General features: G+C 39.5%; 1 protein-coding gene and 1 pseudogene across 3 annotated transcripts in view; one reads left to right on the forward strand and one right to left on the reverse strand.

Annotated features, from left to right (window-relative positions):
• The window catches only part of LDLRAD4 (low density lipoprotein receptor class A domain containing 4), a 617131-nt gene that overhangs the window by 515595 nt on the left and 88111 nt on the right, over window positions 1–13425 (reverse strand). The gene's annotated exons all lie outside the window — the stretch shown is intronic.
• Window positions 2350–3061, forward strand: LOC138170018 (large ribosomal subunit protein eL19-like; annotated as a pseudogene).

Consider the following 13425-nt stretch of genomic DNA (forward strand, 5'->3'; position numbering starts at 1 on the left):
CACACACACACACACACACACACACACACACACACACACACACACACCCTGCTAAAGGCCTCAATATAGAAAGCTATACCCTTTTAAACACCAGGATCCCATGCAAACAGTTCTCTAATTTTCCTGTTCTGAATATTTAACTGTCTGATCAAGAAGGTTAGGAGGTGAGGGGAAAGATAAAGAGATGCTGGGAGCAGCATTACCTGAAATGAAAAGGGAAATGCTTCAACACCAGCACCCTGGATCTTCCTTTCTAGTTAACAAGAGATCCCTATCACAATCAAAATAGGCAGTGGGAAGCACTGTGACAAATTAGAAAAGTCCACGTTCTTTTCTGTTTATTTGATTTTAGGGTGCTCTAAAATGAAGAGAGTAAGGCTTTTCTTATCTCCGTCTTGTTTTCACACAGATTTGAGCCTACTTAGGGAAATAGCAACAGGGCAGGTGAATCAAACACCACTGAAAACAGGCAATGTCCTTCCTATCCTCTTGGTCATCTCCCAGGATGTCCCCCTGAGCAGAGAATAAACTTGGACGCCGTGAAACCATAGCAGTTGGCAGTTTCTGACTTTGGCCTCCCAAAGGTTGTCGTCAGCAGGAAATCTGGTCAATCTACAGAACTTTCTGGCTTGGATTCTCCAGGTACAATATCAGGGAACATTTCAAGGTCAATGTGTCAACAATATTATATAAAAATAACTCACTCTGCGAGAAACCTTTTCTGTATGCTATAGGAAGGGAGAAAGTATGTAAAAAGCTTGATTCTCTGGAAGTTTACAGACTCATGGGAGGTACTGGATAAGTACAGATAAGTACTTAATATGACCAATTTTCATAAGCCACATGCTGAAATAAGCTTAACCACTATCTAGTCACAACAGCTATCTATAGACACATGTAATAGAAAACTTAAACATATCCTAAAGCCACAACTTCAGAGAAATAAAGTCCAGGGTCTCAAGGGATGTAGTACGGGAGTACAGAGAAATTGTAATGACCGAGCATGATCCCCCCAAAAAAGAGATATGAGAAAGAAAGAAGGAAACAAACATTTCTTAAATACCTACTGTGTGCCAGACACTGTGCTAAGTGCTTTATAAATCTTATCTCATTTGATCTTTATAAAAACCCTCGGAAGTAAGTGCTATTATTATCCCCATTTTATAACTGAAGAAACTGAAGTTTAAACAGAGTAAGTGCCCTTGCCCAGGGCTACATAGCTAATATGTGTGTGTGTACACAAACATACATACATACATATACATTTAGCCATATTATATGTATGTGTATATACGTATATATACACATACATATAATATGACTAAATTTGAACTCAGACCTTCCTGACTTCAGGCCCAGTGCTCTATCTGCTGTGCCACTTTGCTGTCTCCAGTGTACGTCCATCCCACACCATCAATGGCCTTCTTCACAGAAGTGGGAAATTAGGGCTTTGGTGCCCTGTATAAGTCAGACTTTTTAAATGTGTTGACTGGCTTTGCCAAGCTGTTTTTCTACTCCTTTTTATTCTTTGTCAAAAGGCGTAGCTTTAGGGCAGAGGGATACATTGGGGGAATTCAGGAGATACAAATACAAAAGGGTCAATAATAATTGATTTTTTAAGTCTTCCTTGAGAGAGCTAGTGAAGTACACAGGAAAGATCACAGGACCATGATCAGAAGATCTAAGCATCGCATTTGCTTCTTCTTTCCTCAACTTCTCCCTCCTAGATACAGGTCAAGGTTTTAGGAATCAGATTCCCTTAGAGGTCTAGGGGTTGGTTAGCATGTAGATAAGCAGCATCACAAGTGGTACAATTTGGGAGGCTGACCCCCTAAGAAGTGCTTTCTATACCTGCCCCCTGTGCAGGACATCCTCCACACAGAGAGGCCAGAGGAGTTCCCTCTTTTAAGGACATAATGGATACACAGATGTCTGTGAGAAGCAATCTGATTCCCATGGGATGGAAGAGACTGTATGCCAAATGGAGCAGGATTTGGCTTCCCCAGTCAGCCAGTTCTATGGGGAGCTCATATACCCCATAAGCACTCAGAGCAACACAGTGAGAAAAGTCTCCCAAGCAGACTGGAAAAGTGACTGGGGCAAAAATAACCCATAAGGCTTGTTTGTACTCCTCACTGTTCTTATAGCAGCTGTGGGGACTAACCCAAGGCTGCCAAAAGCAGCACTGGACAGCAGCTCCCTAAAGCCCTGTTGGATTCGAACCACGGACAGTATTCAGTTGCCAACCCTGCGTAACTCTCTTAAAACCTCAGTTTCCTCATCTATAAAGTAAAGACATTCGGACTAGATGGTCTCTAAGATACCTTTGGGTTTAATCTTCAGTGATACAAAAGAATAAAACTGGAGCTGCTGGTACAGCCATGAGTATGCTCAGGCTTCAGAAGAGGCTTGCCTCTAGTGTCCTTCGATGTGGAAAGAAGAAGGTATGGCTTGACCCCAATAAGACCAATGAAATTGCCAATGCCAATTCCTGCCAGCAGATCTGGAAGCTGATTAAAGATGGGCTTATCATCCGGAAGCCCATTACTGTGCACTCTCGTGCCAGATGCCGAAAAAAATACTCTGGCTCGAAGGAAGGGCAGGCACATGGGTATTGGTAAGAGAAAGGGTACTGCCAATGCTCGTATGCCTGAGAAGGTGACCTGGATGAGGCGAATGAGGATTCTTCGCCGTCTGCTTTGAAGATATTGTGAATCCAAAAAGATTGAGCGCCACATGTACCACAGCCTGTACTTGAAGGTGAAGGGAAATATGTTCAAGAACAAACGAATCCTGATGGAGCACATTCATAAACTAAAGGCAGACAAGGCCCGGAAGAAGCTCTTGGCTGACCAGGCTGAAGCTCAAAAGTCTAAGACTAAAGAAGCACGAAAGCGTTGGGAAGAGTGTCTGCAGGCTAAGAAAGAGGAGATCATCAAGACTTTGTCCAAAGAGGAGGAGACTAAAAAACGATCCTCCCCTATCTCTTCTGTACATAGTACCCTTCTATTTGGCATATTCAATAAAAATGGACAACTGTCAAAAAAAAAAAAAGAATAAACCTAAACTTGAAACTACCTAAAAAATTCCTAAAGAAGGAAAATCAGATGGGGGGGGGGGGGGGGGGAGGGAAGTAGAAGAAGAAAAGTTTGAGAAAGACCCAAGAATATATCTTCATCAATAAAAGGTGAACATGTCTTTCTCTTCATGGGTACAAGCAACCACAGAATTAATTCAGCTATAAAAGAAATGAAAAATAATTGCCAAATGTGACTTTCATTTCCAGGAACATTACACCATAAATGCTGCCTTATTTGGCATTCCTTGAACTCCAAACTTCTATTAACTTCCAAACAGTTCCCCCCCCCCCAGCCTTAAGCATCTCATGGCAACCTCAACCCTCCAAAAGTTGATGACCTTGCATAATACTTCACCCAAAAAACTGGGAGCATTCATTGAGAGTTCCCTCTTAGGGGGTGGCTAGGTGATGCAGTGAATACAGTACTGACCCTGGAGTCAGGAGGACCTGAGTTCAAATCTTACCTCAGACACTTAACACTTAATAACCATGTGACCTTGGGCAAGTCACTTAACCCCAATGCCCTGCCTTCCCCCCTCCAAAAAAGCAAAAAAAATGAAGTTCCTTCTTTCCCCCTCTACTTCACTTAATGTTGCTCAGACATGTTTCCTACTATCTCCTCCTTCCCCTTTGTCTCACATAAAGGGGTAGCCCTTCTCTTTGATAATGCACCCCCCAACATTGACCCTTGATCCTATCACCTCACTTTTCTCCAACAGATCACCTTTATTATAATCCCCACTGACTTCCTAATCTTCATTCTTTCACTATAGACTGGCTCCTTCCAAACTGTCTACTAACATGCCCATATCCTTGCTCATGCCCATATTCCTGAGCTTTAATTTAAAAAAAATACCTTGTTTAATTCAATCATCCCTGTTGCGTACTGTCCTATATCTTTTCTTCTTTTCTCAGCTGAGTTCCTTAAGAAAATTGGTGAGAAAACTGGGGTGGCTAGGTGGCGCAGTGAATAGAGCACTGGCCCTGGAATCAGGAGAACCTGAGTACAAATCCAGCCTCACTCACTTAACACTTAACTAGCCATGTGACCTTGAACAAGTCACTTAACCCCAATTGCCCTCCCAAAAAAAGCCAAAAAGAGAAAAGAAAATTGGCTACATCAGGTGCCTCTAATTCCTCTCATCTGGCATATTTTAAACACTCTCCAACCTGGTCTCCAATCTCATAACTGAACTAAGTCAGAAAAGATATGGGAAAATCAGAACACTAATTTATTGTTGGTGAACTTGTGAACTGATCCAATCATTCTGGAGAGCAATTTGGAACTATTCCCCATGGGCTATAAAACTGCGTATCCCTTTTGATCCAGCAATCCCACTACTAGGTCTGTATGCCAAAGAGATCATAAAAAGGGGAAAGGATCTACATGAACCAAAGTATTTGTAGCAGCTATTTTTGTGATGGCAAAGAATTGGAAACTGAGGGGATGTCCACCAATTGGGGAACAGCTGAACAAGTTGTGGTATATGAATATAATGGAATACTATTGGTCCATAAGAAATGATGAGCAGGCAGATTTCAGAAAAACCTGGAAAGACTTATATGAACTGATGCTGAGTGAAGTGAGCAGAACCAGAACACTGTACACAGTAACAGTAACATTGTGTGATGACTGACTTTGTTAGACTTAGCTCTTTTCAGCAATGCAATGATCTGAGACAATTCCAAAAAAACTCATGATGGAAAATGTTATCCACATTCAGAGAAAGAACTATGGAGTCTGAATAGAGATCAAAGTGTACTATTTTCTTTTTTTTCTTTCTCATGGTTTTTTTCCCCTTTTGTTTTGATTCTTCTTTTACAATTTTTGACTAATGTTTAATATGTTTGTACATGTTTAATATGATTGTACATGTATTGCCTATATCAGATTGCATGCCATCTTGGTAAGAAAGAGGGGGGTTAGAACTCAAAATCTTATAAAAGCCAATGTTGAAAACTAAAAATAAATTAATTTTTATAAAAAGTTTTAAAATAACTGAAATGAAACAATCTCCTAATTGTCAAATCTGATGGCCTTTTCTCATTCCGAATTTTTCTCGATCTCTTTGCAACCACTGAAACTGCCAATTGCCCTCTCCTCCTGGATAGTCTCTCCTTTCTAAGATTTCATGATACTGCTCTCTCCTAATTCTCCCATCTGTCCAAAACCTCCTATTCAGTCTCTCTTGCTAGCTCTTCATCCAGGTCACAACTACCAATCGTGGGTGTCCCTAAAGCTCTATCTTGGGCCCTTTTCTCTTTTCCCTCCACATAATCTCATTTAGTGATTTCATCAGCCCCCATGGGTTCAGTTATCCTCTCTATGTAGATGATTGCCAGATTTCTACATCCATCCCAAATCTCTCTCCTGAGTTCATCAGCAATGACACATCACCAATGACCTTTTAGACTCCTCATACTTGATGTCCCATAGGCGTCTCAAACTCGAAACGTTCAAAACAAAACTAATTATCTTTCCCCAAAATCTCTCCTTTCTTCCCAACTTTCCCATAACTGTCAAGGGTACTACAATCCTCAGGCTCATGGCCATGTTGTTACCTTCAATTCCTTGCTGCACTCATGCCACATATCTAATAAATTGTCAAATCTTATAGTTTTTCCCTTTACAACACTTCTCCATATGCCCACTTCTTTCCATTCATATAGCCATCATTCTTATACAGGTCCTCATCATGTTTCACCTGGATGGCTGCAATAGTCTAATTGCTTTCCCTGCCTCAAATCTCTTCTTTCTCCTGTCCATCCTCCATTTAGCTACCAAAGTTGTCTTCCTAAAGCACATATCTGACCATGTTATTCTACTACTTAATAAACTCCAGCGCCTTCCTCTCACCTCTAGGATCAAATAGAACATTTTCTATTTGACATTTAAAGTCCTTCACAACTTGACCCCTTCTTTCCTCTCCAATCTTCTTATACTTACATTCTTATACTGGACTCTTTCGCCCAGCAACATTGGGCAAAACACAAGATTTCAGCTCTGACTCCATGCCTCTTTGCTGACTGACTCTCCTGCCTGAAATGCTCTCCCTCCTGGCTCCTCTGGCTTCATTCAAGACTTAGCTCAAATCCTACCTTCTCTAAGAGGCCTTCCCTGCTTCCTTTAAGTGCTATTGCCTTCCCTCTCAGATTACTTACAATTTACCCTGAATATATCTTGCACATGCACAACTGTTTGTATATTGGCTCTCCCATTAGAAGATATTTTTGGATACAGCCAATGTGGGAATTGGTTTTGCTTGACTATGATTATGTGATACCAGGTTCTTGTATCTTTTTTAGTAATGTGAAGGGAGGTGAGATAAATGCATAATAATTTAAAAAAACACTAGGAAGCTAGCCAAAAGAAAAAAGGGGGAGGGAGAGGCAGGTACCAGTATTATTCCCATTTTATAGATGAGGAAACTGAGACTGAATCAGATTCCCTCAAAGATCTAAGGATTGGTTAGTATCACAAATGACACCTTTTAGAAGGTCGATCCACTCACTTTTCAAATCTTTGCAATCTGACTTTTGGTCAAGCCAAAATTATTAAGATCCAAGTCCTACTATGTAACTCAAATAGTGGTTTCTGTTGCCTCTATAAATAACAATAGTGGTTAGTCTTTGTATGGTGCTTTAATACAACACTTCACCTATTTTATTTTATTTGGTCCTCACAACAATCCTGTGAGGAAGTGGCTACAATAAGGGTAAGCAGTTCTTTCTAAGACGATTATGAAAGAAAGAAGAGATATTGGATGATAGTTTATGAGTAGGTCGGTGGTACAGTGGATAGAGCACTAGGTTTGGGAGTCAGGAATATCTGAGCTCAAAACCAGCCTCAGACACTTACTAGTCTTGTGAGCCTGGACAAATCACTTAACCCCTATTTGCCTCAGTTCTTCATCTGTAAAATAAAGGCACATTGGAGAAGGAAATGGCCAACCACTCCAATACCTTTGCCAAGAAAATTCCATAGACAAGAGTCCATGGGGTCACACAGAGTTGGACACGATTGAACAAGAGCTTGAGGGGATAAGGAAGGAGAAAACCGGGGTTTATGGGAAGCAGAAAATAGAGATAAAGATAGAGGGACAATGATTGAGGCAAAGCCCCAGAAGGAAACTGGAAGGAAAGGGATGGTAGACAAAAGTAGAAAAGCAAGAAGGAGTATGGTTTCCTTAGAGACTAGAGCAAAGGAAGAGAAAGCAGAAGACTAAAGAGATTTTTTTTTAAGCAATCGGGGTTAAGTAACTTGCTCAAGGTTACACGGCCAGTTATTTCTGGGTGTGGTGCTGAGTGTCTGAGCCCGGACCTGATCCAGGTCATCCCGACACTGGAGCCAGTGCTCTTACTCTCTGAGCCACCTGGCCGCCCCTGACTAAAGAGATTTTGAGGTATGAAATGAGGGGAGAAGAGGGTGAAAAGCCCCTATTTCTCAGTAAAGTAGGAGGCCAAGTTCTTTGCAGAGATATAGAGGACAGGAGTTAAGTATATCAGACTTGAGGAGAAAAGAGGTTTTAAATAGCCACTGCAAAGAGAGTGACAGAGAGTTAAGCAGGAAAGAATAAAAGACTGCTACATAGCAGGAAGGGCCCACTTGAGATCAGATGACATAAATTTGCAGTGAATTCAGTCATAACCGTTACATGACTTTCTAAAGTAGCCTTCAAAACGCAGGAGGAAGGACAGAGTAGGGAATTGTTGAACTGAATTAGACCAGTAACTCCCCAAGGGAAGGCTCCGCCTCCTCCTATTTCCTTTGCAACTCCCCAAAAGACCCCCTACAGACTTCTAGTATAATGTAGTTAATACTAATTGACAAACCCATATTCTCAACAACAATACATTATTAAGCACCTACCATGTGCTAGATTCTGAGAGTTACAGAGGTGAATAAGAGAGAATCCCTGCCTTCAAAGAACTTAGTGGCTGATATTTTATCTCTACATCTATCCATTTACCTCATCTTCCTATAGAAGAACAAATCAAGGTAAATTTCTGATATTTCAAGTAGATTTACTCATCCACCTGACAAATTCAAGGAATGCCTATTATGGGCAAAGCATTCAAATTAATTCTAATCTGTTGCCTCCACAATAAAAAGAGGGAGGAGAAGGAGGAGGAGGAGCAGGAAAAAAGCTTAAAGCTTAAAACTGCACTAAGACTAGTGGGACATACTTCTTTACTTCAATACTTCAAAAGATCTGTGATATCACTTATGTGAGTACTTCCTTCAGTGGTACAAATGGCAACCCATCCATGCCTTCTCACTCCATGCAACTCTTGTCCATGTCTTCTTTTTTTTTTTGTTTTTTTTTTCTGTTTTTCGCTCTTTGGAGGGGGAGGGCAGGGCAATTGGGGTTAAGTGACTTGGCCAAGGTCACACGGCTAGTAAGGTTAAGTGTCTGAGGCCAGATCTGTCCATGTCTTCTTGTACATCCTCGATAGATCTGTCCAACAAGCTGGCAGCCATCCCATAAACTTTCTTGATGTTTCATGGTTACTATCACTATACTTGGTCTGCCCATCTGTTATCTCTCCCTTTCTTTACATGACCATTCCACCTCCTTTTCTGGTCATATGGGTCTTTAACGATTTCTTTGGCCCCATTTGCAATTCATCATTTGTAATCTGCCACAGATTTCACATGTATCATGTGTCTCTTCCATTGTCTTGTGGGTGACCCATGATTCTGATTACTTGGAGCTGGTGTTCTTTTATATTTCACAGCCATTTAGAATCACTGAAAGAATGCTGATGTTAAAACATGATTGAACTTTGTTTCAGGAAAAAACTTGAGGTCACTGAAAGCTCTGGACAATTTCCTAAATGCAATCCAGTCTGTAATCTTGCTCCTATTAAGCCCAGATTGTTGCCTGAACCCGAACACCTGCAGTCTGTCCAAAATGTATACTAGTTCTATGAGCTAGCCATATGTATATAGCATGGTCCAGACAATAGTCATGAAAGAATTCACACAAAAAATAAGTGTAGGTAATTTTAAGAGAGAGAAAGAAAAAGATTTTTTAAAAGTGTATCTTTGTTTTGTCAAAAATAATTATTTATGATCACTGTTGAAGTGAATATATACATTTGCTTTAGTTAAGTAAAATAATAAAATATCTGTGGTTTGGGAGAAATAGATACCTTCCTTTACATATACACATAGATGTTATGGTAAAAAAAAATGTGCGTATTCATGCATATATATGCATATATCCTCCTGAATATTCATGCTTAACCTGTTGAATTGGCAATGTCTCACTTCTCAAAAATATACTCCAATTAGCCTTAGTAAATAAAGTCACCAAATTAATGTTCATTTTTCTGATTTAGTTACAAACTTGGTCTGAAATAATTCCAAAACAAATCATCATGTAAGTGTATGGTCTGTACCTCCTAAAAATAAAACCTACATCTATCTCTGAGTTGTGAGAAATATCTCATTAAGGTTTTATCAACAAGAAACAAAAAGAATGCATTTGTGTAGGTTTAAAAAAATGTGACTAAAATGAATCTTCCTAACTGGTGATTTAAGTTATGGCTCAAATCTGTTTATTTACATAAAATTCATTTTTTTAATCGCTTAATTTAAGTGTCAATCCCATGAAAGATTTCAGTTTTACTTAAAAAAAGGAAAAAAAATCCCAGAAATGTCACCAAATACCACATACATCATGCTCTTCAGAAACCTTACTAAGAGTAGTCTTCTTCTCTGCCTTCTTAAATTAAATGAATAATTGTAAAGAATGGCTAACAGATTGCCAAAATGAGATTTGAAGTACCAACAAGTAGAATAAGATGCAGTGGCCGTTTGGGGATCAAGTGATGGGAAAGGTGGTTGGTAAGATGGTAAATAGAAAAATCTACTCTGAGAAATCTAGAAAGAGAACTTGATGGCTAAAGACCATAAGTGGTTCTGTTCTTTTTTGGGGTCTTTATCTTCTTTCTAAGATTCACTCAAGTAACTCCTCTTCCTCCTCTGCCAAGTCTTCCCTGATCTCAGACTCAATCAATATAGTGATTCTCTTCCTTCCCAAATTACCTTTCATTATGCACCTCTCTTAACATGTGACATTCCTTTACTAGAATATAAGCTCTTTGAAGGCAGGAACTTATTTTGTCTTTGTACACTGAGTATGTAGTATTGTGTCATATATATTTGTGGAATTTAACTGATGACACTGAAAGTTTGTTCTAAAGCAGTTACTTACAAGATGGAGAGATGACTAACAATATTATTATTATCTTGGATTTATATTACACTTTAAGGTTTGCAAAGTGTTTTACAAATATTATTTCATTTTATCCCCACAACTCTAGATGGTAGGTGCTATTTATTATCTCCATTTTACAGAAAAGTAAACTGAGTCAGTCAGCAATTTAAGTGATTTGCCCAGCGTCACACAGCTAGCAAGGGTCATATGAAAAAGACCTATATCTCTTGGCATTGTCAGTTGACCTACTGCTGTGCCCTAAGGACCACTGGCCCTTCCCACCTGCCCTGAAGCTGAATGAGAATGTGAGTTCCTTGAAAACAGGGACTTGTCTTTTCTATTTGTAAGCCCAATAATTATCATAGTACTTGGAAGACAGAAAGTAATTTAATAAATGCTTTTCTATTCTGTTTAGTGGACTGAAAGATGAATGAGTCAACCATGTGCTATACAAGCAAAAAACCCAAAACTAAACAAACAAAACAAATAAACAAACACTGCAATCTTAGAATCCATTAATAAAAACACAGTGTCCTAGGTCAGAGACATGATGGTCCAATGGAATCAGAATAATTTGAAGTCAAATCCTACCTCAGATATTTATTAACTATAAAACTCTGGGCAAATCACTTAAACTCCCTATGCTTCAATTTCCTCATCTGTAAAATGAGGGAAATAATTACACCTGCTTCAGAGAGTTATTGAGAAGATCAAATGAAGTAATATGTGAAAAGTGGCTGTGGAAACTTTAAAATACCATCTAAATGCTAGCCATCATCATCATCATTATAATATCTTGGTCTGACTATATCTGGGATATTTTGTTCAGACCTGGGTGCCACATTTTAGAAATATTATTGACAACCTTGAGCATATCCAGAGGAGGGTGCGCTGACTAGTTCTTGAAGCCTATGGCAACGGGACATAAGTTTGAGCATGTTCTACCATGTTGTAAAGGCTTAAAGAATGGTCTTGACTTCCAAATGAGTTTCTGGTTCATGAACCAACCTCACTACATATGAAGGGAATCTTAACCAGCAAACAGTGGTTTAACCACAGCAACAGTCAAAACAAAGAAAATACCAAATGTCCCTGGGTCCTCTTGACTCTAAAGGCAGCTAGATGGTGCAATGGATAGAGTACCTGGCCTGGAGTCAGAAAGACCTAAGTTCAAATCTGGCCTCAGATTCTTCTACCTGGCTGACCCTGGGCAAGTCACTTAACCCTATTTGCCTCAGTTTCCTCATCTGTAAAATAAGTTGGAGAAGGAAATAGCAGATCACTCTAGTATCTTTGCAAAAAATAAAACAAAACAAAAAACAAATGGGGTCATGAAGAGCTGAACAGGACTGAAACAACTGAACAATAGCAACAAAACTTGTTGCCTCCTTCTACTTCTGCAGGAATAATGGTGTAGTGATAGAAAAGAAGGCAGAAGGTGCTAAGCACAACAAAGGTTTTGGACTTTCCATTAATATCCCATTTACTATAGATACTACAGATGTGAAATCTTTGCCAAATAACAAATGAATTTACCTATTATCATAATAGAATCACAGCTATACTGATGGGTTTTTTTTTTTTGCTTTTTTTTGAAGGGGCAATTGGGGTTAAGTGACTTGCCCAAGGTCACACAGTGACCTTGTTAAGTGTCTGAGGCCGGATTTGAACTTAGGCCCTCCTGACTCCATAGAGCCAGTGTTCTACTCACTGTGCCACCTAGCAGCCCCTATACTGATATTCTTGAAATGAATTAAATCAGAAGACAAAAGGAGGCTGTAGGCATGGGCATACATAATACATTTTGTTGGGTTGCATACCCAGAAAATGTTTCTAAAGCAAACATTTATTGAGTACTCAAACATAGAGGATATTATTTTTATTTCTCAAACTAAAGAAACTAAATTTTTTGATAAATTAACAATAGACTTTTCTTTTAAAATGAGATGCAAATGACAAATTATTTTTAAGACATTGGTATGTTCCTGGGCATACCAGGAGCCCACTATTTACTGGGTTGGCTATAAATAAATGGTTCTCCTTAGAAAGGAAGTAGTTGGGAGAGTTGGTTACATTGAGCACTGAAGAGTAACAATAAATGTCATTGTATGGAACAAATGTCATCTCTTATCATATTCATGATGCAGATAAGCAAAAACACAAGATAATTACAGTTCATGTATCAACATCTGCTGCAGAGGATGAAGGGAAGAGAAAGTCTGCCAAGAACTTGACAAAACTGATAACCAAGTCAAATATACTTTGACTTTAATGAGACAGTGGGTATAGGGGAGGAGAGCAAAAAGTACTATATGCTGCAAATTATGGCTCGAGCTTGAGAAACAAGAGATCAAAGCCTTATATAAACTAACAATAATAATATCAGCTAATATTCATATAGTGCTTACTGCATGTCATATACCGTGTTAAGCAGTTTTAATTAATATCCCATTTAATCCTCACAACAACCCTGAGAGGTAGGTATTATTATTAGCTCCATTTTACAGATGAGGAAACTGAGGCAAACAGAAGTTAGGTAATTTGCCCAAGGTCAGAAAGCTAGTGATTGTTTCAGACTGGACTTGAACTCAAGCCTTGCTGACTTCAAGCCTGACACGGTATTCACTGTGCCACCCAGCTATTTCATGACTTAGAAGCCTCAGGTCTATGTAACCAGAGGACTGGGAATTCGAGTCCAGTTCTTGGAATAGGAGCAACATGTTCTGCCACCCACATGGAGGCCCGATGAGCTTGCTTCTGGGTATGCCTATTTAAAGCGGCCCTTTCCCCATTTAGTGCACACACAGGTGTTCACTGCATGTTTCCTGTTGGCTTACTCCATGGTGATGAAAAGAATTTTAACTATGCTGAGCTGGGACTCTGTGTGCATACAGAAGGCATGAACAGACATTCTCTTTCCTTGGCAGCTAGAGTGAAGAGGTAGAAACGCTAAGGACCTTCAGATAGAAAAGTCACAGTTAGCAAGAAACACAGCACCTGAGCCTGGTGAGTTTTAAGCCAGGCAGACTTAAGTTTGAGTCCACTCTCCCCCCAAGAACCAAAGGCAGATAAAAGACACTTAATAAATGGGAAGAAGGGAAGGGAAGGGAAGGGAAGGGA

Source organism: Petaurus breviceps, unplaced genomic scaffold, assembly GCF_028583685.1.
Source record: "Petaurus breviceps papuanus isolate PSGF00001 unplaced genomic scaffold, PetGlider_PUasm1.0 38, whole genome shotgun sequence".
Lineage (NCBI taxonomy): Eukaryota > Metazoa > Chordata > Mammalia > Diprotodontia > Petauridae > Petaurus > Petaurus breviceps.